Consider the following 5,222-nt stretch of genomic DNA (forward strand, 5'->3'; position numbering starts at 1 on the left):
AAAATTCTATTTAAATGAGCACCTTTTAAATTCTATTTAAAACATACATCAATAAACACATCAAGTTCAAGATTTCCTATAAAGGGATTTCATTTTTCTCCTAGTTCTTTCTGGTTTATAAAACAAATTAGTAATGCTAAATAAGTGAGGAGAGTCAGACAATTGTGCAATCACACTGCATATATAGGTATGATTGTGGATATTTATGCATGCATATCTCTAAGTACTGCATGCATACTCATGACATATACAATATATATATAATACATTGAGCATGTTATAATTTAGAATAACCAAAATACAGCCTCATGTAGAAGTCATAAGTAATATTTCCTCTATGTTCTTCTAAGGCATATTATTTTTAATGAGGTTTATTTATTTAAATAGGCATCATTAATTATGACACACAATTAGATATTCATCATTCCTAAATCCAAATTTGGTTGCAACAATAAGCTTAAACTTAGCAATGATTGTGAGTATGGTGCAGTACCAGATAGTATTTCCTTCTGTTATACATAGGGTCACTATGAGTAAGAACAAATGTGACAGCACTTGATGACAAGTATAAACCCAACTTTAAGCATGTTTTATAATTCTTCTACATAATTGCATTCTTTTTCTTTAGAATAATAAAAGTGATTTCATGTAATTCACTTCTCACCAATAAACTAACTGAAGCAAATCAATTGATGTTAGGTCATATTTCTTCTAACTCTAACAATATTTATATAAATAACTCACAAAATATTTTTTATTACCTCTGTTCTTAAGTCACATTTTTTTATTTTCAAGTTGTATAATTTGATATAAAACTCTGTGTACATGGATTGTGTTTTGGTTACCTAACATTGCATATAAAAATACTCCAAACTTCATCTAAAAATATTAATTATATTTACTGGAAAAAGTTACTAATTATTTTTCTAAATTGGATATAAGTTTCTAGAGGAGGCAGTCTAGGTGCCCATGATGGAAGAATGGATACACTAACTTTAATACGTACACCATATGGAATACTATTCAACCTTGAAGAATAATGGTAAATCTGCAAAATGCCTCATAGCATACATGAACAAGGTGGACATTGTGCTGAGTAAAATTGTTGTTGTTGTTATGTGCCGTGGAGTCGGTTCCGACTCATAGAGACCCTGCACAGGGTTTCCGAGGCTGTTAATCTTTATGGGAGCAGAACGCCTCATCTTTCTCCCGCAAAGCAGCTGGTAGTTTTGAACTGCTGACCTTGCAATTCACAGCCTGATTCATAACCACTACACTACCAAAGCTCCAAATATTGTATGAGATCATTATTGTAAAATCTTAAGAAATGGTTTCCATACTAAAACAAACATTCTTTGATGGTTACCAGTGATGGGAGGGAGAGGAGAGTAATTCACTGGCTAGAGGGTAGACACATGATAGCTTGGGTGATAGGGAGGGCAATATGAAAAAAGGTGGCTTGTAATACACAAGAAGACAGGTGGCAGATAAATAATGTAGATGGAGGAAGCCTTAAAGAGGTATATATGGGCTAAATGGGATAGCAGTAAATATTTATATATGCACAACCTTGGAACAACAGTATTCTGTGAGTAGATACATGGATTGAGACATAGGCTGAATGAGTTAAGTGTGGGGGTAGTTTATATGTTTAAGTGCTTTGTGGATAATGGTTTCCAGTGCATACTATAGTAAAACAGACATTCATATGTGATAGAAATGAATATTTGAAATTATGATTGTAGAAAGATAATAAGCCTTCCTTCAGTCTCTAATTGAATGGATTTGCTAAAATGGGAGAATTTGCCCAGAGAAACAGGCTTTTTATTAAGCCTGTGTAGATTATGGGGCTTTAGGTGGAGTCCTGAGCCCCACCCAGAGCCTTCTGAGTTGGTACATTTGCATTTGAAATGACATGCAGACCAACCTAGGGAGAACAGAAGATTCTTCTGCAGAAAAAAGTTGACTGTTGAGCTTTTCAAGTTTCAAGCAAACTGTTAGCTTAGGAGACATCTAGGCAAGAAAAGCCAGTCCATTGTGGAAAACCCCCTTCTAGGACTAAACGGTAAAGAGAACCCACAAGCAGTCTAGTATGCTTACTGGTGACCACCTAACTCTACCTGTGAATAGAAGTGGGGGAAATGCAGCAATGAAGACATGGACTGAGTTTGGACATGTTGCATTGGTACCTGTTGACCTTGAGATGAGAGAAAGAAGAGGAAGGCCTGGCTGGTCTGAAGTTTAGGGAGTTGTATGAACTCCTGAACCCATGGACACTGACCTAGCCCTTAGGGCTAGGGCTGACAGTGAAAGAGTCAGTTGATCTGAAGTGCAGGGTGGCGTGCATGAACTACCAAACTTGAAGCTGCTACCCATTTGACTTTACTTGGATAACTAACATTGACCATAACTGATCACATGAAAATAAAGATGTTTGAAACTGTCAGCAAGTATAAATTGCTATAATTGATAAACTGGATTTTTGCTTATGGATACAGTTGCTCAAAATTCCAACCAGAATGGAAGAGTCTTCATATCAAAGAACATGCTTGCCTCTTCAATGTAGTGGATTCATAGGGACAGACAATTTAGATTATCAAAAATGGGGGGGACAGGGAAGAAAGAGCAGGAGTGTGGCGTGAACATGGGGAAGCAAAAGAAAATAAGGAAACATGAAGCAAATGCTTAGTATCAAAGATCAGCAGTTTAACGTAAAAGATAAGTTTAAACTTAAAAAGAAATAAAAGACAGATCCCTGCACACTCAAGGAAAAAGAAGTCCCCCAACATGCTTCCTGTTTGTTCTTCTAATATAACACACAGCTGGGCCACCTTACCACATCTTGGTTGATACCAACTTTATCCACTTCTCCATTAAAGCCAAACTGGACCTTGTACAATTAACGATGGACTGTGTGTATGCCAAGTGAGTCCCTTGTATAACGGACTGTGTACTGGCTGAAACTGAAAAGTTGGGGCAGAAGTATCGAGTGGCTCTAAGGATCGCCAAGGATTCAAAATTTGAATGACTACCATGCACACACAAATAACCTACGCAGATGACTGCTTAGTGCAGAGAGTCTCTCAGCACAAGTGTTCCATTGTGGCCACAGTTGATGGGGACCTTCAACAAAGAATCCGGAGGATCCCTGGAATTCTTATCATGTACATTTCTAACCACAGGTACAACGTTGAGAGGATGCCAGATGATTATGGAGCCCCACGGTTTTGATTCTTACAAGACAAAGCTCCTTTGTGTTACTTCAACTGACTTTTTCTCGTTCCAGTTCAGTAAATATCCTATTTTATGGTTAATTCAGTATGGTTACATCTGCTTACATTTTTTTTTCTTTTTTTCTTTCAGGATTCAAATTTTCATTTTTTCCAAAGATAACTATTTAGAATCTAAACTGAATAATAAATTACTATTTGGTTCAATTTTAGAGATAAAATTTTTACCAAGTCATTTCCACCCCAAAATTTTCATGGTTCCCAATAGTTACAGTTTATAAACTCATAACTTCTAAATAGAGTTTAAGGTCCTTAGGCATTTGGTCTTAATTTATGTTTTTATCATTGTTCCATTAAAACATGAGCTTTTGGAAAAAAAAAATGGGGGGACTATAAAGGTATGAAGTGGCTGGCTTACAAGCATTCATGGGTATGCTTAGTTTCAGAATGAGGGAAACAAGATAGAAAATCTACTGAATAGTTTTCATCTTTTCCAGAAGGGTCTGGTGAAAATGGGTGGGGAATAAAATTGATAGGATTTTATGATCCAATTGTGAGCAATTGTTAGCAGAACTACTTATGACTGTCAAAACTGAAATTCTAGAAGATGTATAACTAAAAGGGACAATAGTTAATCTTTAATTTCAGGAACAGAGGATCCCAGCACCATCAAAAAGGAAGAGGACAAGTGGAGCATGAGATCCCTACCTAGAAAAGCAGCAACAGCAGAAACATTGGCAGAGACGGTAGAAAGGAGAGAGAGAGCATTACTATTCACTATTGTTACTGACGTGTGTTTGTAAACAACTTTGTTTCCCTAAAATGAAAAGTCACATTATGAAATTAAATTTCAATGAATAGATGATAAGTGTATAGATAGTTTAATAGAGAGATTATAGATCTATATATATATAGATTATATCATAAATCAAATATGCACTACAGGTGTGGATACTTCATAGATAAAAATGTAGGTTCACAGGCTTGTTGTGTTAATTCAGTTAACTGTCATAACGTAATTCATAAAATTCATAATTCATCATAATTCAAAATTCATATTCCACATCTTAGTTTGATGAGTTGTTGTTGTTGTTATGTGCCATCGAGTCTGTTCCGACCCATAGCGACCCTGTATAGGGTTTCCGATTGTGTAAATCTTTACGGGAGTAGAAAGCCTCATCTTTCTCCCGCGTTTGATGAGTAGTATCTGGGTTTTTAAAAGCGGGCAAATGACCATCTACCAAACAGCTACTTGTTGTTTTTGTTGTTAAGTGCCATTGAGTGATTTCCAACACGTAGTGACCCTGTAAAGGGTTTCCAGCTGGTGAACTTGAACTGCCAACCTTGAGGTTCAGACCAGCTTTTCAGTACAGTGCATTAACCCACAGCACCACAACAGGACCCCACTAGTCTCTAATAACCGGGAGCAAAAGAGTATGAAGAAAATTAAAAATACAATTAGAGAAGAAACTAGAAAATAGGACTAATTATCACCAGGAACCAAAGGTTCCTTACCTTGAGAAGAGGAAAACTAGATGATAGCTAACTACCACTACCAAATGTCCTGAGTAGGGTCACATTAATGGACCCTGACACAAAGAATAAAGAATGTAGAACCGGACTTCAAATTTTCAAAGAATTCAGGCTTGTTGGCTGCTTTCAGACTGAAGGAATCATTGAGACGATTGCTCTGAAATACCTGAAGTCAGAAATTATGTACTGAAATCACCTTTTAACTAAAGAGCAGGATAGCTCAAAAGTAAAGAATTTTCTTCTGGAGACCAACAATGATCCGTATGACACCAAATGGATAAAAGGAAATCTAAAGCATAGATGAGACATGGGGTTGAATATCAGAGGGAGTGAGTGAGACTAAATTAATGGAGACGAATAACTAGAATGGGAATAATGAGACTGTTAACACAAACCGAATATTGTAACCAAAGTCACTGAACACTGTGTATGTTGTTGTTGTTGTTGTTAAGTGCCATC

The 5,222-nt window shown here is 36.3% G+C and overlaps 2 pseudogenes; both read left to right on the forward strand.

The window, feature by feature from the left end:
- The window catches only part of LOC102827053, a 17,553-nt pseudogene that overhangs the window by 7,373 nt on the left and 4,958 nt on the right, over window positions 1-5,222 (forward strand).
- Window positions 2,645-3,231, forward strand: LOC102830634 (annotated as a pseudogene).

Source organism: Chrysochloris asiatica, unplaced genomic scaffold (genome assembly GCF_000296735.1).
Source record: "Chrysochloris asiatica unplaced genomic scaffold, ChrAsi1.0 scaffold00140, whole genome shotgun sequence".
Lineage (NCBI taxonomy): Eukaryota > Metazoa > Chordata > Mammalia > Afrosoricida > Chrysochloridae > Chrysochloris > Chrysochloris asiatica.